Source organism: Haemorhous mexicanus, chromosome 1 (assembly GCF_027477595.1).
Source record: "Haemorhous mexicanus isolate bHaeMex1 chromosome 1, bHaeMex1.pri, whole genome shotgun sequence".
NCBI lineage: Eukaryota > Metazoa > Chordata > Aves > Passeriformes > Fringillidae > Haemorhous > Haemorhous mexicanus.
In genome coordinates, this window is record NC_082341.1 from 66,250,392 (window position 1) to 66,272,056 (window position 21,665).

The following is a 21,665-nucleotide window of genomic DNA, read 5'->3' on the forward strand; positions in this document are numbered from 1 at the left end:
TTCTCTTGGAAAGGTGTGCTACTCCAGTTCCCATAAACACAAACCTCTGAGAGGAGCATTTGTGCAGGAAATACTCAAATTAATATACAAAACTGACCATCAGGAGTTTGGAATGGCAGAAATAACAACAGAAATAACTACATTTGCATTCTTCTAATTTGAAAGTGGTCAAATAACTTCAACCATTGTGCGAGCATGCATAAAACTCCTGAATCTGTCCTGTAGATTCATGGACTGTTATCCATTGTATTTTTCATTCTTGTTAGGCTACACAGTCATGTGGCCTTCCAATGCAGGCTCACATATTTAACTAAAAAGCAATAGCAGTATGACAAATAACTGTAGCAGTTCAAGGAAAAGAAATCCACCATCTTTCCTTAGATAATACCAATCTTCCCTTAAACCTATTAAAAGAAAAAAAAATTAAGGGGGAGAGGAATTCAAGTCTTTGGTGCTCAGTGCATCACAGGGAAGAGACCAAACACTACAGGGCAGATATTACCTCCCAAAAGGCACAATTGGAAGTATTTGTTATCACTGCTAGGAACTCACAACATTCACTTTGTTCTTCTTCGGGGAATTCTGGATTATCCTTTAGCATGAAGGTTTTTCAGAAGCTGCTGGATTGTTCACAGGTCCTCACTGGCTTTCCTCTTTCAAATAAAGTAAGGTAGAGCTGTAAAACAAAAAACAAAACCAAGTAAGAAAGGAAAGCAAGGAACAAAAAGAATAAAATCCACAGAGCTGTGTAACAAATGAACAATTGACTCCTACACCTCCTTTACGCAAATGCATTTTTAATGAGCTCCCAAGATGAAGATTCTAGAATAGAGTGAGTGTATGGAAAACACTGATCTAGGATAGGAAGAGTCATTTGCCCTGTACATATTATCACAAAAAATTAAAACCCAGTTCAGAATTGCTGAAGCAGATACATAATTAAAATAATTCTTAGACACTTCTGTTGTTGTAACAAGAGAAAGAAAAAACTACTTGGAGTTGCTGTTTAGAGAAGTGTCTGCAAACAAAGTCCACAATGTGCGGAGAGATCCACACAAGAAAATTTTTGTTCTCAATGAACTCCTCCAAGGAAATGCAAACACCTATCTATTTCCATGGTATCTGCAATAAAATAACAGAGGAGTACTGAATCCAAAAATACACACAAACACACACACACACACGTTCTTTCTGTTCCTCGGTAGGAAGTATCTTTCATATTTGAGATTTTTAATATTGTGTGGGTCTTTAATTGATTTTTTTGGACAAAAGTTAATTGTGGACCAACTCTTAATTTTTTTTTTTAATTTTTTTTTTTATCTACTACACAAGGTATCAGACTATCCTCAGCCTTTTTACTGGGGTCTGAGGAAACTGCTGGGTTTCATTTTTATGTGAACCCCTCACAGAATACTGAAAATTGAGTGTATATTTCTACAGGCCCCACACTGAACTTTTTTCCTTGAGCCAGGTTCCCATGGTCTCCCTGTGCTTCCCAAATGCTTAGTTTCAGTTTGTGCCACCAACATTTCCTACCTCCTTAATGTAAGGCTTCTCAAACATTTCACATGTCACTTCAGGGTTTGTGCACATGGATCCCATCCTACCAGCCTTATGGTAGAATCCATGTCCTCAAATCAAAAACAAGTGCAGGACTAAACTCTACACCTTAGACAGCGCAAACTCTCTTTGCTTGTTGGAGGAAACGAGGCAATCCAGAAACTTATTCATTTGACCTATCAAGCATCTGTTTTAGGACAGAATGATTCACTCTCTAGAAAGGTCTGGCTCTCTCCATAAAGTGAGTCTAGACACTGAGCTCAGATGAGATGGCTACACATGAATGCAGATGAATCTCACACTACGTGAAGGCAGGAAACAAGTCAGACAGATGGACAAGTGCAGTTCATGGGTGAAGAGCAGAGGAAAGACAATGCAATGTTAGAAAAAGTAGCTATTCAAGAGAAGTTTACAACTATGACTGATTTAGTTGAACATACAAAGCAACAACAACAAAACCTTCCAAAGCCCAAAGCAGTATCTGCCCAGTTGATCCAGTTTTGGTGTAAGACTACTCCTGGATTTACTGGCTGAGGCTAAGCCCTCATGGAGCAGCCTCTGTAAACAGCACCCAGCTGGTTGGGCAGGCACCTGGCAATGATGATGACAGTGACCACTACTCTCAAGGTACAGATGTCTTTGACCTCTCCCTGATGGACTGCAGCAATGCAAGATTACCTGTTACAAAAATCTTCCCAGTTTAAGACACAGTAGTTTCTTAGGAGCTACAACTCCTGTGTGACAGTGGCACAGCTACCTCAAGAGCCTTCAGACACTCAGGCCCTGGCTATACTTCCAGGACTTTGGTCAACAACTTCTTTCTTCTACTGCAGTGGGACTCCACTGCTTATCTGACAGAGAAACCCACCATCAGACATGGTCTCACAAGATTTTTAACTTTAGAAAGCAAGCCAAAGAGAGAAAAGTAACAGAGATCTATTTAGAAAAAAACAACTTAAAACTTTGCTTAAAACCAAACCAATTTATTTTCAAGCCATTTATTTTTTCTTTAAATTATGAGAATGTCACAATTAAAAAACATCTCAGCTCAAAATATTTAAACCATTTTGCTTCTAAGTGTTAAAATGAAAGATTTCAGCATTTGCAAATTATGGGATTTTCCCCCCCCAATAATTTGGCAACCCTCAGAATTGCAATTTTTAATCCTTATTCCTTGTCATTTAGCATTCAGGGGGACCTTCAAATGGAGACCAAGTGACTAGGAGAAAATATTTAGCTTTTCCAACAAAAATTGATGGCTTCCAATTGTTTTTAGTAAGAGCAGAGAAGTTTACTCCTTGCAAACTCCTGCCTGGATAGACTCCTGCGAGCCTCCCTGGAGAGTCAGCTGTGTGTAACGCTGGGCTGACGACCACCACACTCAGTGACTAAGTCCTTCCACTAACTTCAACAAGTGGGATTAGGATTTTTGTCCAAATTCAGGACATCCCTCTGGCTGTCCTGGACTGCAAAGACCCCTGCCAGAGAGCTCAGAGACCCTGGCACAGAGCCCAAGATGCTTGTGGTTTTGATTATGACCCATAGAGCAATTTACCAACCTTCTATGAAGATCTGCAAGCCACGACAGTTTAAGTAGAATGATAGTGAATTTATCATGGAGTGAAAAATAGATTTTTGGGGTTTTTAGAATGGGGATTCAGGGGGCAAGATGAAGGAATCCAGGCATGTCCAGCCTTTCTCCTTCTTCTTCTTGACCTCCATCTTCTGCTGTGATGTTGGCACTTTTAGATTGGTTTAGAGTAGAATCTCACTGTCTGACATAAATGTTAGGTATTGAAAAGTAATTGTAAATATTGTATATGTAGTTTGTAGTAAATAAAGATAACACCGCCCCGGGGGCAGGAAGAGTGCCTCTGACTGTCTTGCTGAGCAGACCTCAGCTAGACAGGAGAAAAAATTTTCTAGATAAGATACAATAAACAACATTGAGACAGAGAACTGAAGAGCTCTGACTCCTCCTTCGAACGCCAAGCTAAGAAAAGATACTTTCTAATGTATCTCAGAGTCACTCTAACCAACTAGAGAACCCAAAAGATTTTGATTATGTTCAAGTTAGCAAGGCTCCAACTGCCCAAACCAGGGCTTTGATCATTGAATCAGGAGCGAGGCTGCTTGCTAGCTACGCAGTGACCTTGCTATCATCCTGGAACACGACTTGCAGACCCCAGCACAGGGACACAGGAACAGGCCACAGGCAGCACCTGTGCAACACAGGGCAGTGGTGGTACTCTGGGGCAGATGCCTTCTCTCCACACTCGCATTTCACAGGAAAGATGACATGAAGTAAGGTAGCTTACACCTCAGGCAAAAACAGGGGCAAGAGATCATGTGTTTACCACAGAGTGCCTTTGTACCATGCACACAGCCAGTTATTATGGAGCAGATTATGCACTATAAATTCACAAGCTAGTTTAATTTGCTACAGCTTGCTCACTTGACCTTACCCATAGGCACTTCACTCTGTGAGGGCCAAGGCATGTCTGCTTGCAAATGTTCCCAGGCACTTTCATGCTTAAGATTTAAAGATAGCATAGCACAAAATTCAGGATGCATGGAGAGATGCTGCTTCTTGAAGCACAACCCTCACCCAAAGAGCAGAGCACTCAGTCCCTAATTGGGACAATCTTTTTGCTATGCAGATCTGATGGGCTCTCATGACATGCTCTTCATGGAACATGGAAAACAGTCATAACTTGGAGGGACCAGCAGAGAAAGCTGGTTCACAGTACAATTAGGTCTTAACCAGACTTTGTGACTGAAGTTTCCACATGATAACAAACCATTATCACGTACACGGTTACCGATCGCATCTCCGCTATAAATGGGAAGCATTACCAAGGAAGCTGTTTTTTTCATGGTCCCACAGCATTACGGGTACTCAAATATCACAGCATAGCCCTGTCTTTGAGAGCTAAAAAGGACACTGTGCTGACAGATTAGAAGTGTAATTGAGACATGAACAGATCTCAAATCAAAGAACATGGAAGTACTTCTCGGGAGTATTTTGAGACTAAAATTGGACCCCAGGGCAATCAACAAATAAGGACTGTAGTACAAGCGAGAACTGCAAATTGGCAAAACCTGAAAACCAGAAGTTGGCTACGTGTAATATCCTGTATTTATTCCAAGAAAAGGTCATGCTCTCCCATTTTGCTTTGAAGATCAGGCAGTGAGAGATTACTATTTTACTAGTCCTTTCCTGCAGGTTTTTAATTGTCATCCCTTGCTCTCTTGCATGACATAATTTGGTTTCCCTAATTCACAAATCAGCATAAGCTAATAAAACTGTTTAAGAGACGGCAGCCTTGTGCCCAAGTTGTTTCGTTGTTCGCTATTATCCCTCAACTAATCCTTCAACTCAAATAAAACCGTAATTCATTTCCTGCTTTATTCTCCCTCTACATGAAATAGTTTTAGACAGGTTCAATCCTGCCTCACCGCAAATGGGAAAGGCGAGGTTTTATCTTCCTGGAGCGTGCATGATTTCAATTACCTAATGTGTGTATCATCTATCATGTCAGGAAAGAACTTCTAAATTATTTTCAACAGGTTTAGCTGACTTTACACAATGAGAAAGGATTCTAATGGAAATAAGTTTGAAAAAAAAAAATTAAAAAACTAGAAACCACAAACCAACCAAGAATTTACTACCTTTTAAATTTCAAGTTAATAAAAGCTTCTCTAAACCAGCCATTCCAAACTTTGCCCATCTGAAAATCTTCTGATATTTTGTCTAGTGTATAAAGGCTGCTGCTGATCTTCTGCTAGTGTAAAAATTACTTAAATCCCAATTATGCCTAAAATTAATGCTATGGTGAAGCAATATCACCTTAGGACAGAAGAGGTTTTGTTTGCATAAAACAGGCAGGCATCACTCTGATTTCTGTTTAGCATCCATTCCTCATCTGAAGCTTGATCCTCCAAGGCTTTGTCATGTAAACAAACAATTCCTATGGCTTTGCATGCAGTCACAGTGAAATGCCCACCTTCAGAAGGTGTTACACCCACTTTGTGCAGGGTGAATAACTGTATCTGGGTGCATGGGAACAGTAAATCAAGTTGTTAGCACTTTGCATATCCTGCAGGTCCTAAACCAGAAAAACAGGATGCAAGATCATGGGGCTCAGACAAGGAAGCAATCCATCCTGCCCCACAATTTGCAGCAGAGGGAAGAACTTTTATATTACCTTCCCCAGCTCTGTGAACATGGGACATCCCAGCCCAGCACATCTTTCCTGTGTGAAAAGCATCTCCAACGTGAGTATTTACTCAGAGGGAAAATGCAGGACAGAATCATCTACCTGTGAACAGCACCAAGATGGGAGCAGCACGTGAGGCTGAAAGGGCAGGGCTGCAGCTCCAGTGCAAGAGCCACTACCAAAGATGGCCACTAACTGTGCACAACTAAGGTTAGCTGTGAGTCATCTAGAAATCAGTGTCCTGAGATTTAATCTAAAGACCATTATTCATCATTGCTTCACACACAGCAGGTATTTTTCACGACTTAAGGCTCAGGTAAACCACCCCTCATTTTAGCATCAGCCTATGCAAACAGACTGAGAGCTTCTAACCGTACTCACTGGACTCATCTGCCCTTCCAAACCTCTTCATCTGGAAACCATGGAAGTAACTTTGCCCCCAGAGCCGTCTGCACTGCTCTTGTTACCCATTCCCTACCTCAACACCTTTGAACAAGTGATTGGAAAACAGATGAAGGTTCATCACCACAGTTGTACTTGGGAAAAAATGCAGAACAGTTCAAATTCACACTCTCCCTTAACATGATGTCTAATAACAATACAAACACAAATCTAACTAGGACCTCAGAGACATCACTTTTACACAAATAATAGCAATCACAACCATACTCCTTATTTACACATCACTAATGTCCAGTTTTTACAAAAAGGCATGAGGTTAGACTGTGCTTAGCCCTGTGCTTCCCCTAGTGGTCTCAGTTTCCAAGTTCCACATGATTTTCCCCCAGAAAGAGAGTGCGGCATAAGGTATTAAAATAGCAAGCCAAGAGGTGGGCTGTGGTGCAACACACAATGCCACCAGGGGAAAACTAAGAGGAGCTTGTTCAGGTTGTTTTGTCTAAGCAGGAACAGCGCAGAACCACAAGAAGAAAAATACCTCCTATCAGATGTCAATCATGTCTTTCTTAATAAAAATCCATCACCTTATTCACATCAGCAGCCCCTATTTGCCACTTTTTTAAGGCTAGCAAAGCAGGAATACTGGTGGGTGCGGGGGGGGGGAAATTTCAACACAGATCTACATTTCTCTTAGGATGCCAACTTTCTTCATTCTCATTCAGAGGTTTAAAGTAAAAACAACTCTGTTACCTGCATGCTTGTAACACAGTCATTTCTGAGCAGAAAAGATTGAAAAAAGAATGCAAATGGTCCATAATATTTCAGGCTGAGAGCCAGTAATGTTGAACAGATATAAGCAATAAAAATAACCACTCTGGATGCTTCTGTTACATGACATAAATATTTCTCTTTTTCTTTTATGGAAGCTATTATGCAAAAAATGCAGCTCAGCCCTGAGTGGAGACAATGAGCCTCCTGCATATTTGAAGAACTGCAGCACCCTATTAACTTGCTACAGATGAGAGCAAGCTCAAGGACCTTCATAACATGTACAGACACCTCTCATACGATGGCCACAGCTCTCCTGCAAAGATGGTTTGAAAGGAGAATCCAAATGATGTGAGTTACAAACAGTAGCAGCAGCAAAAGCAATGGCTGAGATTCTGTTTAATGGCAGTTATTTTAAGTAGCCAGAGGCAAAACCGCCTGAAGAAGATTGTTAATGCTACAACCCAGAAAACCAGAGAAGAGGCTTGATCTCCAGTGAGAGCAGTAATTCCAGGAGATGCCCACAGTACCAATGACCTGGTGCAGTAAGATCTGAGTTTGGGCCATGGCCTTTGCCTCACTGGGTTCAGCCTCAGGTGCCCAGAGCTACTCATCTGCTACTTACACAAAGTTTTCAGGGAGTAGCTTCCCCATCTCCTCTACCTGTGCAGCACACAGGGCTGAGCAGGACCCGACTTACTCCAGCTGCCAGGCTGGGGGGACACACACGGGCACAGGCACAAACAGTGCCACCACGTGAGCTTGGCTTCCTTAGGAACAAGCCCAGAACTCACCCTCAACCTTCTCCCCACTTCCAGTGCCGCCACATTTTCTGCACTGCTGATGCAACGTGATACAGAGCTGGAAAACAAAGCCACTATTGACTAACTTTTTTGCAGGATTAAGATGACTATGCTGGCTTACAACAAAGATTTCAACGATTTCGACACCGAGCGCTAAGTAACAGGAACACGGCTTGGCAGTAATTCCAGAGATTACCTGTTGAAACATTAATGACAAACATCTTTTGATGTGGGCTGCTTTATGTGGTGCAAAAGGCAGCACTGTAATTATGCATTTCCTTTCTATGAATCGAGTATTTAACAGTAAAGCATTACTGGGGGGGACTGCGCACGTGTGTGTTTGTGCACGTGTGTGTGTGTGTGTGTGTGACAGGAAATACTCCACAGCTGAGCCTGCAATTTACCAGGGTGGCTGCACGTAGTAAATCTGCAACAGGGGAGCTCAGCCGTTTCATTCATCCTGCACCAAGCAGAGGGCTAAAACAATTGCCACGCTTAAGACAAATGTCAGTGTGAGTCATACCAGCCGGAGCGCAAACATGTTTGCTGTCGGGTGAGTCAGAATATCACATCGTGAATTCACAAATCTTCCTATAAATAATAATTTCTGAAATTGTTGCATTTCTTTATTACAATGGAATTTTAAGTATGATGCCAAATCTATAAAGGCTTTCCTGACTACAAAGAAAATGGTTTTTCTCCCATTCCTTTTTGCTTCTTATTGCGTGTATCTGCCTACAGCAGTAGGCTGTCTACGGTACCTGAAGTGGTAATTGCATTGATTCACACTCAGGAAAATGCAAGCATGGCTCAAAATAGGTCCAAATGAGAGACAGCCCCCGTCCCCCTAAAAAAAAAAAAAAAAAAAAAAAAAAAAAAAAAAAAAAAAAAAAAAACTAAATATAAGCAGTAGGACCTCTCACTTACTGGCTATGCTTTCTACATCTTTTCTGATGCCGTAATTCTGACAAGCTTTAGCATGTTCAGCACTCAGAGAAAAAGAATGCCATGCTGGCATGAGACACAGAGCAGCTGAGAAAAGGGGTGAGAAATGCTGGAGAAGTGGTGAGAGAGGCCAGGGCATGTGAGCAAGGAGGGACTGTGCCTGCACTGTGCTTCACAGTGTGAACACCCACAGCTAAAGCACCATCCCTACTTCAGGGAGTGCTCAACGTTAATACAGCGTGCAGAGACCATTTCTCCCCACGAATATGAACGTACCTGGTAACAAAGTTAATGCACTGCAATGATTGGCAATGATTATCCTTGACTGCCTCTAATCCAGGAAAGTATCTGAATCAGAAGTTATGCAAGTGCCTTTTGAAATAGGGCTGAACTCCAGGATATGACCAAATTTATGCAGGAGAGTCCTGATAAAGATATGTGTCGTGTCTGTGAGTAAGGGGGGAAAAGTGTTTTGGGTAGGGTTTTTGGGGGGGTGTTTCTAACTTGATTTTCAGTTGGGAATTTATTCTCATCGTACATGAAAGGGAATTCATACACATACAAATCTCCTTACATCAAATCAAGACAGTCTTGCATTTGTCTAATTGTTTTATGGAATAACCACTCAGAAGTTCATTTCTGTTATCTTTCTCAAACAAAATAAAAGGCCTTTTAGAAAAAATTTATTGCTAAAACAATGAAATCCTCCTGGGAATGACTTCGTTATGGAAATCAAGTGACAGTTTCTTTTATCTAGCCAAGCAGCAAGTCTGCATTTATAAAAGGCATTCTATGCACGAAGTACAGTGAGTAGGAGGACATGAAAATGCTATTTTTAAACCATATTTCAGCGTTTCTCCCATACAGATTTCCTGGACTAATAACAGCAACAACAATAATGATAATTAATAATGCCAAAAAAAGGAGTATCATCTCAAAGGTGAGTGGCATGTGAGAAAGCAAATTGTAGTTAAGGACTTATAGGATTTAGGGACAAATGTAAGGTCCTTTCAAATAAACTGGCATTGTGTCATGAATTTCACAGGATTTGAGATTTGTCCCCTAAATTTCATACTGAAATTTTTTTTCAAAAAAAGGCAACAAATTAACATTATGTGCAGCATATGCTGCATGTCTACCATTTGTTTTCTTGCAGCAATTGTTATTTTCAGAAACACTGCTAAATGAGAAGTTAACTGCGGAGCTGTTGCTATCACTGTGTTTGGGTAAGTGACCATGGCAGCTTTTGGAGCTGGGGAAGAAAGGGAGAAAAGCCCTGAGAAAATCCAGGGCCAAGCAATAGTTTCAAATGCAACAAGAATAAGGGTATGATGCAAACTTTGACCCAAAGCTTAAAAGAAGACACTGTAAAGATCCTTTTCTGCTTTGCTGACTTCTGGACCTGTCTCTCAGAACACTCACAAGGCAAAAAAGTTGAATTAACAAATAGAGAGAAAGTGTGGGTCAAATCCTTCCTCTCTGCCAGGAATACCTGTCTCCACCAAGCTTGGAGTGCAATTTTCTGAGGGCAGAAGTTAGCCACGATTACCAGAAGATTGTTAATTGTGCTATTGTCTACCAGTGGTAATTAGAATAACCAAGAACACAAACAAGAATAATAAAAATGAACGAAAGTGAGCAGGCAGTAACAAAATGCCTGAGACGCCGAGGTGCAACATGAAACCCGCTGGAGCGCTGGCACTTGAGAGTAACCCAGCATTAGGAAGCCCCCATTTCCCATGAGGTGAGAGCAAGGCAGAGATATCACACATGCTGTCTGTCCCTCTCTTACACTCGGCAGCTCTAACACAGACACACGTTGTAGTCTGGCACTGACTCATGTTTCAAACTCGGGAGCACCCCCAAGACACACGCCTGCACACAACCCCTGCTCATCCCCTGGCTCGTGCTGGTGCCATGAGGTACCAACCTTGTCCAAGTGATTTTCATCCATATTTTAAATCCAGTGCAAACCCCTCAACAACAGTAGCAAGAAATGTGGAGGAGCAGTCTTGGCATGCTACCAACCCAGTGAAAAATCCGCCACCTAGCTAAATCAGGTATGGTCTGTTTCTGAAAGACATTAGTTAAGGACCATTCAGGGTATGTTTGGAAGCACTTCCACTCTCTCACTCTCCTACAAGACAAATCTTCATGTCGTTAACCTTTATTTGCCTTTTAAACAGTAAAATGTAAGTCTGTTAAACCACAGAGTTCCAATTTGATATTTTGATCATCTCCATCTGCTTAATGGGAAACGTGCAGTGGTAAGAGAGGAAAAAAAATACGTATGACTGGAATAAGTTAGAGCTGTTTTCCTTTTTTGTCCATTGCCTTCTGCCAAACATGCTTGCTGCTGGTCACTTGCCTTGCTCGCTGCCAGCAAGTGCTCAGCTGGGCACGTCACCAATATTTAACCCTCAATAAAATTAAATCACAGTAATGCTTTGCACTCATTTAGGGTTTTACATACCACAAACACTGTGAAAAAATTAACTGCACGCTCTGTAACACACCTGCAAGGTAAATTGAGTATTGTTATTCATACCTTATGCAAAAGAGAATTTCACTGGAGATGGGATAATTGACCTGCCCAAAGCTATGCAACACAGGTGCTCCTGTTTCCTGGTTCTCTCTTTTTGCCAGCCGACCAGTTTCAGCCTTTTCTGAAATTCAGAGTGAGTTCTGTCTTCATTTCTGCACCTTTCTGCTGCAGAGGGAAAGCAGGGAGCAGTATTCTGTACCCAGTGGGATGAGTGGTACATGGATGCTGTGAGAGTGGTTCCTAGCTGTATTGCCTGTGATGGGACCAGAATCAACAGGACTGCAGCAGCGTTGTTTCTACTTCACTATGGTAAACGAGGATTAGTTGCAGAAAATTATTTGATCTATATTTGGTCTACAATAATTTACTAATAATTCAGTAAAAGGAACATTAGAAGCCTTTTTCACAAAAGACTACCAAGTTTTAGCTTATCTAGATTTCTTCTAGTACTGCAAGGAGGACAGTAGAGGATGCAGCAGTGTACCACACACTGCTCCTCATATTCCCTCTCTCTCCCCTTCAACAGTGAAAAAAAGGGTAGGACTAAACAAATAAAGGTTTCATGCCAGAAAAATGATGGCAGGGCAGGAGCAGTGCCCACTGCCTGCTCCTGTGGGCTGCAGCCACTCCTGCTCACTGTCACATGGCAGAAAACACCACACTGAGCTTGCCTTCAGCCAGCACTGGTATACTGAATGGACCTGAACTGAGGTGAAAACCCTCACATGTCAGAGGCTGGACAACAGATTAATGTAGTCAGAGATCCTGTTACAACACCAGCTGTTCCTCCTGCACCACGACCAACAGCCATAGGGTAGGTGAGACCCAACCACGCTTACTGCATTAGAAATTAAAGGGTTTTTCCTGTAAAAGATCTGTAGGCTTATGTGCAGTGACACAATTAAAGCAGAAATGTTAACTACCAGCCCTACCAGTGGATGCAATCGTCCCACTTCGAAAGAGGGCTTTTACTGGCAAAGCTCATCCCCGTTCACAGACCAAGTAAGCCCTACCTTTGATCAAAGCAGTTAAGACTGGAAAAGCATTGAACACACTGATCAGCTCCTGAGCTAGGACAAGGCTTAAGCAGAGGGGTTTATCTCTCACAACCTCTCACTTTTAACCACATTTGGTTGGGTCAGGGCCAACTTGGCGTAACCAGATCCTCAGCCCGAGCTGCAGGTTTTGATTGCCCTCAAACTGTAGCTCAAGCCAAAGCCTCTTTAGCTATCACACCTAAGAGCACTGCCACCCCTGCAGATCAGCAGATGAGCTCCATAGTTTAAGTGGATTAGCTGTGCTGAACAACCCTGCTACATTCAGTTCCCCTGCTCAGTGCTTGAGCTTCAGTCAGCAGTGATCTTTTATTCAGCTGCTCCAGGAGGTTCTGCTGCAGAGGACAGAGCCAGGCTAAGCAGAAGCTTATGCTGTCCCCTAGGCTATAGGAGAAAGACAGGCTTGAGGCTGGGCTCTGTGGGCTCCTCAAGGAGCTCAGTGAGCCAGTAGTGTTCTCGGAAGATCAGCCCCTCCCACACCCTCTCTGGCACCAGAGTTTGGGGTTGGCTTCCTACTACATTGTGTGACTAGGATGAAAAATATAAGCCTAACACACCCCACACCACCTTGTCAGGACTTCTTAGGAAAAGTCCTCAGCAGTGGCACACAGCAGAGCAGTGCATAAACCACCACAGCAGCAGGATGCCCTCCTTATACCACCTGCCTTAGTCTGAGAGGAACAGCCTCTGCCGCGTCTTAGCAGCTACAAACCTCTGTTCCTGTAAACCTCCCGATTTCCCATGGACACCATTATCCTTCTCTCAGACCCTCCTCCCAAAGGCAGAAGTGCTGCTAACAGAGCATAATCAGTGTGAAGTTGTAGCAGTGTGGGGGAATGTGGCAATTCATGGAAAATGTCTTCGACCTAAAGGCAATTAATTAGGAGTGAGTCTAAATGCAGCAGCAGAAGGGAGTGGTTTCCTAACAAAACAAGCCCTGTTAAAAAACCCCCAAAAAACTCACTCTAATACTTGCTTTCCTCAAACAAGCAGCATTCTCAGGACATTGAAAGCATGTGGAAAAAAAAAAAAAAACACTGTGAAGCTTTCTGTAAAGATTATTCTTTATAGACACATTTGGCAGCCCTTTCTGCTCTGTCTCCTAATGCTATTGAGTATAACTATGTTAAGTCAATAAGCAAAGCCACTCAAAGGGGTTTTTTGAGGTTTTCTAGGCCAAGAGAGGAAGCAGTGCAATAGGAAAGTTTTCAGAAGTGGGAGTTGTGCCTGCCTTGCTTCTAATTGTAGTGAAACTGTCAACCTCTGTGTTGTGTTTCAAGACTTTACACTTCAAAATCATTCCCTCTGTGCTTTGAATTGCTATACTTTTAAGCTAACTACTTCTGAAAGTGCTGTTTAAGAAATGACATCTTCAACCACATTTAACATTGAAAATAAATCTAAATTTGCAAAGTCTCATTGGGTCCCTGCAAAAGTGTAGTTTTTTTATTGCACTTGACAGCCAATCTCTTGGAAAGTATCTGTGTAGAAATTTAGTTTAAATTACTTCATATCAAGACATTTAAGAGAAAATGGGGGGTTGCTATAAGTTAAAAATAATTATGCTCTTTTTACCTTAGATAAAAAAATCACCAATATTCAAGCAGTAAACAGCATCGAAACCAATTAGTAACCTTACAACCTACCTCTGTGCAGGCACGTATTAGTTGTATTTCAGAATCATCTCCAAACATACAGGGCTAAAACAGCTGAACAAGGCTGACTTGCTGTCTCCCTTGTAAACCACCAAAAGTGGAAGCAGATTCAGGAACTATGGTGAGAATTACAGGCCCTAACTGCCTGTGGAAGGATGTTCTCTGCCAAACTGCAAGGAGCTGAAGGAACCTTGAGCTTTCCAAGTGCTCCTGCACACATTTGAATATCAGGGTAATTAGAAGGCCATGCTCCTTTCATGCTGTCATGAAACACAGAATATTTATGTTGCTTCAGCTTTAATGATTTTAAAATATGGAAGATCATTTCAGTAGAGTCAAAGCAGAATCAGTAATGCTCAGATATATTTACTCTGTTGCTCAGTGAGGTAAAACTAATTCACAGTAAAGGTTTACTGCTAAATTCTTGGGGAGACAGAATAGGCAAGTAAGCAGCTCAGAACGTGCCGGCTCAGTCAGCTCAGTCAGGAGGAGCAATTTTCTACCTAATGTGACAGTGCCCAGCACAAGGAGGCCCCAAGAATGACTCCAGTTCCCAAGTAATACTTTCACCAAGCAGAAAATTATACTGTACCTTGTGGGGCTGAACAACTTTGAAGTATTATCTTGAGGTCTGCCAAAGCTGTTCCAGATGCCAGGCTTCAATTTAAGCCTATCTATTTTTCATATCCTTCTCCCAGACTGCCGTCTCCCCGCTTTAAAGGAGCACAGCACACTACTTAACCCGCAGAAAAAAGCTTCTGCTGCTGCTCAGGAATGACTCCCCTCCACAGCATTTGGAAATCACACTGATCACCTGGCAAGGAAGTCCCACCACATTCCTTGCTCACCACATGTTGGATGCTTGGCTAGGCCAAGCTGAGGGGCTACAAACAAGCTCCTGCATTGGCACTGGTTATTTCTGCACTTGAGAAGGAGGGGTATGTGGCCTTCCCTCTTCATTCTGCTCATCATCATTTCTCCATGCATGGATATGATTCCTCCTCACCTCTTCCCAAACTAACAGAAAAAAAAAAAAACCAAAACCCCAAACAAACAAACAAACAAACAAACAAAAACACAAACCAAAAACCATAACCCAACAGGAGCAATGATGGCAGAGAGTCGTCTACTCCAAACTGCAGCACCAGTTCAGGCAAGAAGTGAGGAAACATAGCCCTATCACAAGGGAAACAGCTGAGCTATTGCACACAACAGCAACCCTTCTGACTTCACCAGAAAGCGCCCAACCCAGTACTAGTTTCCAAGTGGAAAGGCTGCCCACCACTTACCATGTAGACTCCAGAAGAGCTGGATCAGCTTCTCAAATATCCCTTGTCTGCCATAGCAGCCCAGCAAACATTGCCATCTACTCATTCCCATTGTACACTAATCCCTTCCTGGCTTGGCACAAGGTGAGTACAAAGTTTTTGCTTATCTTGCATTTATAGTAATTTCCCCCTCCCTGTCACATCATGTGAATCATCCCTGCTTCCAAGCATCAAAGAGTTAATGGAAGAAAGAACCACCCTACCATGTGCTTCGCTCAAGGGTAAGTGGACTGGCCAGCTACCAAAGCAGATTGTTAAAGACTGCACCAGGCTCCTGACTTTTTTCTCTCAACTGCAATAACGTAAGGATTGAATGTGGACATAAATGTAAACCTAGACCACATCTGCTGATAAAGCAAAGTCTTTGTACTTGCACAACTGCCATTAACTGTACACAAAATACTTAAATTTCATTAATTCTTCTACATTCAAAAGCTGACCTGCAGTCTGCCCGAGGCAGCCAATGTGAACTGCAGGCTCAGCAGAATTGCTCATTAAAGACAGAAGGGAAACAGATTATAATACAAAATCAGACTGCTAGGAAAGTGAATCATTTGTGCAACTGTTAAACACTCAGAGCATTTTGGGCACACTTTACCACATTAGATTACAAAACAGCTCTGGTGGTTCTCTTCTGAAAGACAGCTTAACAGGTAACAGGTTTGTGTTATTTGCCCCTTTCATCACAGGCATGAACAAAAATAAAGGGTGCCTTCAGGACTCTGTCATATTCCACTATTAAACTTTTCTTTTGAATTAATTGAAGGTACTCTGCTATTTGAAGATTTCTACCTTCCCATAATTGCATTAATAGCTTGGAGCAGAGTGTACGTGCATATGCAAAACATTTCTTACCAAATACCTCTCAGGGAACCTCAGATGTGCATCTTTGCCGTAAGCGTTCACACTTCTTCTCATAAGATAGCTTCAAAGCAGTATTCTAATTCTAACTAATTTTTTGGTAAGATACTTCCACCTTGCATTCATACCTGTCAGACATGGAATGTGGAGCTCCCTTGGTTAACTATTACCAAACCATTTGAAGGTTTCTCCATTGCCCATCAGGTATAAGCAGCTAGGACCTAACTAATAGGACTCCATCTCTAGACAATTTCATTTTGAATGACATACATTACCTTGGGCCAGCTTATTTCCTTGTTGATTCATGTTCTGCTCTGCTATGACCTCTAAGGAGAACAACACAGGGACTCATCTGTCACAAAGCCATTTGTCTCCTGTTTTAGATTCCTTCCTATTTCAAGTCTACCATAACTGACCTATAGGCATGAAATCCATTCAGGGATGTGACTGGTGACCCTTTCTACAGTTTGTATTAACAAGATCATTATTAACAAGAGGAAAATATTTTAATTTGCTAGCAAATTCAATTTTCACATCTATGAGCAACACAATCATGTCTACAAATAGATGTATACTGATACATCTATTACTGATACATGCTGAGCTTGGAGACACAAAACATGATGCATTCCTTAACTGTCCCCATGGCATTCCTTAACTGTCCCCATGGCATCTATATCTAATACTGCAATCTCAAATTATGCAGAACTGTGTTGTGACCCAGTCTGTTTTTAGTTATCTAGTACCTTTCTAGCTAACAAGTAGTTTAATTAAAAAAAAAAAAGGGGGGGGGCAGGGGAAGCTTACGATAAAAATTCATACTCAGATTTCAAAGAACTAACAGTATTGGAAGATGCACAGTAGATCACGCTCAGAGTACTTCATGCAAAAATATAAATCAAGATTTTTTGGTGCTTCCACTCAGGGTTGTTTAAGTTTGCGTGATTCATGTGGGAAGCCATTGCGAACAACAACAACAACAACAGTCTCTGCAACAAAAATGTAGAAACTAGAGTTGAATCTTTGGGTTGAGAAGTACAGTGACTTTGCACAGGAATTGCACACACCCCATCTACTGGCTTTTCAGAAGACTGAGAATTTTAACAGCAGCAAAGCAAGATTATCTTGCACTGGAATTATTTACAAAGCAATGCCTGTGAGATTAGTGCTTGATGAAAGTACAGGAGACCATCACCTATCCCAGAAGAACCACAAAGCAATCCATAACTGATAAAACTGTTCAGAGCCTGCAATGGTAGAAATACAGGTCACAGACTAAAAAAAGTAACCCGAATCATCACAGCACCTTGTACATTGTGACAAAAACCTAATAAAGAATCAGAGAAAATGTTACAGCTGACAAAGGTATCGGTTTTGCTGAGTGCCTGCTGTGAGGCCTGCCTTGCTGCCTTTAAGAGCAGGGGCAGGGGTAACATCCAGCAGAACAGATAAAGGCAGCAAACGTTCACCCACCCACAGCAGAGACTTCAGTCAGTGGCTGTTGTGCCCACCTCTGCAGCACCCAGGGAGCATAGCCATTGTAATTTTTAATTCAAGAAAGTTGCATGCCACGTCATTAGAAGAATTCACAACACACTTCAGTCACTGAGTCAGAAATGGAACTCAAGTTATGCTCTGTCAATCAGGATGTTTGATCGTGGCAAATCAAATTATCTGCTCGCCTCTGCTGAAAGCTTCCCAAAGCCAGTGCAATCTCCCACTCCTCTGCAGTGCCTTGGTAGCAGATGGTGAAAGTACTGAGAGTAAATCCAGCTGCTGGGAACACGGGTAGTTTTGCCATTGGAGTGTCAAATTGTGGCACTTCTTTTCCCAATGAATTAGTGATGTTAATCTATCCACACTGCCTCCCCAAAGTTACCCACCAGTGTCTGCCTGTTCATCTCTAACTCCACAGTTGCAGGCAAGGGCTCACAGAAGTGGCCAACAGCCACCACAATGTCAATCTATGGTCTTAGGAGACTAAATACATTTAAATCTGTCAATACACTCTTTACATGAAACTTGCATAACAGGTTGGCTGTTACTGACAGTTGTGTGAAATATAAGGTGGTGCATGATATAGATTAGGGGGATTTTCAATGCCTCTTCACTTTTCACCCTGGATATCAAATTAGTTTCTTTACTAGTGAAGAAACTCAATTCTTTACCACTGGTTTCTTTTACCAGTGCCCTCTCACACAGATGCATAATGGACACAATTTCTAGTAAAAGCCAAAATCACAGAAATTTTATTTGCATATAGGGTCAGAGATGTTTTGAAAACAAACTTTTCAATTATCTATGAAGTTTGGAGGAACTCAGTGTTTCAAAAGAAAATTATGTTTTTCCTTCACTTGCTACTGTCCTCCTCACAGACCAAAGCCTGCTCTTGCATCCAGGGTGACTTCAGCAGAGTGGACTGGGTTCAGAACGATGTAATGCATTAAATGTTCAGTTTTCAAACAACAGATCAAGTTTTGTTTTAAAATGCTGTCTTTACTCAGAGCAATTTAAACCAACTGTTTGATAAGAGGCTACAGTTGCTGCTCACCCTTTTTTCCCATTTTCTGTGCAAAAGCTGTGAAGGTACAATACTGTTTTAAGATGTACACCAGCCAAGGAGAGTACAGTGCTGTGAAACTGGTATTTGTGTTTTGTCAGTACCAGCAAAGGTGTGTCTGCACAAAGCTGTGGTAACTGTCAGCAGCTTAAAGCAATTTAGATCTTTGCTTGTTTGTGTGCCAGGCAATCTTAAAGAGCTGCGGAACTCTCTCTTCTAAGCATTAAGATCTCAGTAACTTCAACTATATAAATGCCCCAAATAAAAACAGCATATTCATCAATTTCTAGGAATACACCACAGTTTGGATGACACATTATTCCAGTGCTCAGTTTCTTCTGGACCTGAAGGCATCCTAGAGGTCTTAAAACTCAGCCTGCCTTCTGCTCCAACTGGAGCCAGACCAAGCATTCAGCGCTGGCACCAGACCCGCTGCAGCGCCAGACCACGTTAAGCCAAGAGCTGGGGAGGTGTTTTTAGGAACCCTTGCAGAAGGCACCTCTGCCAACAAGGTTCAACGAGGTTTCTGCTGGTGACTTGAGAAGACATATTGAATGTCAATTGGCATGTTTATCTTCTTTAAACACTGAGCTTCCTTTCTAACATCTAACAGCGCAGATTACTGGTTTAATACTAATGGACACTGATCAAAAGACCCTAGATTATTTGGCTGGCTTACCTTAAAAACTTTTCCTGCTTCAGTTTCCATGCAAAATATATTGAAATAGTATTCCTGTGAATGGAGAGCCTATCAACTAATTATTTAAGGAGATGAGGAAAACTACCTTTAATACCGGGTTATGGATAAAAATGCCAAAAACCTCCGAGACCAACTGAAGGACCCGCTCCACAAATTTTCACAAGGACTACTTTGGAAAACAAAACCTAGAGAAGCATACTATATAAGGCCATTTGAAAATTCTATTCCTTATCTACAAAAGCTCTTGGTTGCCATCATGGTTCATTTGTTTAGGGACAAAAGTAGCTGGCAAACTAGCGTAAAAAAAAGGAACAAGTAAACACTGGCATTCTAAGTGTTCTCTGTAAGTGAAGATAAACAGTAGTGGTCAAGTGAAAACTGACCAGCTCTCTTTCCATACCGCCAGCTGGGAGCAACCCGGATCAAGGCTATCGACCCATTTAAATGCAGAAATGCTTTCACGATTTCAAAGCAGAACAAATATTTCTTTTTGTCTGCACGCTTTTTAGAAGACATGAACAGTAACTTCAGAACAGAACATAGATGCCTGTTAACAAAGCCAATAACAATTATTGCTGTGTCTAAGAATCAACAAAAAAAACCACCAGTGTATTCCAAAAGCATTCGCTCACAAAGCAAACTCACTCCACACAAGCCCCAGCACAGAAACGTGATAGTATCTCATGATTTATGTTCTCTCAGCAGGTTGTACCGGGTCCTCCAGATTCCATGCTTGCCTTTGAAAGCAATTAAGTTTCTAGCACTTCTGGGAGCGACAAAAGCTCTCACTATGAAAACCTGCATGCTGCACTCGTGCTGAGTCTGCAGCTTGGCAGACTAAAACAAAAGCACCACAAGAGGTGTGAACTTCCCCCACTTAACTCATCTGAAAGCATTAGTATGTGAAGGGCCATCTCTAACTTTGAAGCTATTTCCAAATCATGTCTTTGTCCAGTGCCCAAAGAGCCAGCTGCCGCTGTGATTTGAAGAACATTTGCAAAGCCCCTCTCAGCCTGGAAAGAAAAATCCCTTTTCTCATCAGCCTGCACACAGGAAGCTCTACAAGTTCAGCTAATGTGAACTATTCTAATTGCTCACAAGACAGAGTACCCTTACTTACATAAGAGCATGTCCAGACACCTCGATGAAACCTGGGTCCTGCTGTGCTATGCACTGTACAAACACCTGCTCCATGGAGTTTACAACTTGCACAGAGTAAACTGTACCTAAGGGAAGACAAGGGCAAGAAGCACATGTAGAGAAGTAATCAACAGGCATTTCACACAACTAGTGTGTGAATTCTGCTTGTGAATTATTATAGTACAGGAATGCTGCCTGATCAAAAAATAGATCTGTGATATATCCCTGGCTGAATAAAACAAACAGAATAGCATCAAAGTCAAACCATTAAACATCCTGGCCCCAGCGACAAAAGCCCCACTGCTGTTCAAAAAACAGACTGCCTGGACAAAGCACAACATCTTTTACCTTCTGAAGATAGAAAAAAGCCAAAGCCATTTCCCATCACTGCTCTAATTCTACCCAAACTGCAGGAGTGACCTGGCGAAGGCAGAGTGCTGAGCCGGTGTGACAAACACGGCAGTGGGGCGCACCGAAGGGCGTGTGCCAACGGGCAGCCCCAGTACAGAGGGAGGGCAGCTCCTTCCAGGCAGGGTGGTGACAGTGACCCACCTCCTGCTTACAGCAAGGCACGCTGGCCTGAGACCTCAGCCAAGGGCAGTTACTCAGGGATTGCCCTTACACGTGGAGTTCACATGTCATTCACTCTGTGGCAAACAAACTTGCCAAGACCAACATTTTTTCACATCGACTTATTTTTGCACCTTAGACTCAGCATGTTTGGTTTTCAGGGTTTATCCTCATAACTCCAAATGAAATCAGCTGGAGTGATGCATACTCAACACTCAGTATTCTGTAGTTTTATTTTTTACTTATCAGTATACCTGTTTTATCTGTTATACAGTAAGACACCAAATTCTGTGTAAGTACATTAATTTCAGATAGTGTCATTTTCAAAATTATTTAAGCCTAGTTATGAGAGTTATTTAAGCCTAGCCTTATTTAGTTATGAGAGTTAACCTGGCTCTGTTTCCTTCTGACAATATCTGTGGTTTCATAACTTTAGTTTTTTGTACCTCTCGCTCACCTGTTACAAAGCAAGACTTACAAATTCAGAGAAATTATTTATCAGGGAGATCTGCAAAAAATGACCAACTGTGATTTTCTACCAGATTTAGAAGAACAT

At 41.9% G+C, this 21,665-nt stretch overlaps 1 protein-coding gene across 18 annotated transcripts in view; it reads right to left on the reverse strand.

Moving 5' to 3' along the window:
• ATXN1 (ataxin 1) overlaps positions 1-21,665 on the reverse strand; it is a 223,486-nt gene that overhangs the window by 91,828 nt on the left and 109,993 nt on the right. For 15 of the 18 annotated variants that reach the window (XM_059851982.1, XM_059852036.1, XM_059852028.1 and 12 more), the window contains one exon: positions 553-676. The gene's annotated coding sequence lies outside the window, so the exon portion shown is untranslated. Of the gene's footprint in view, positions 1-552; positions 677-8,511; positions 8,598-20,519; positions 20,626-21,665 lie in introns of all 18 variants that reach the window. The other 3 variants (XM_059852044.1, XM_059851956.1, XM_059852009.1) reach the window with 2 other exon arrangements.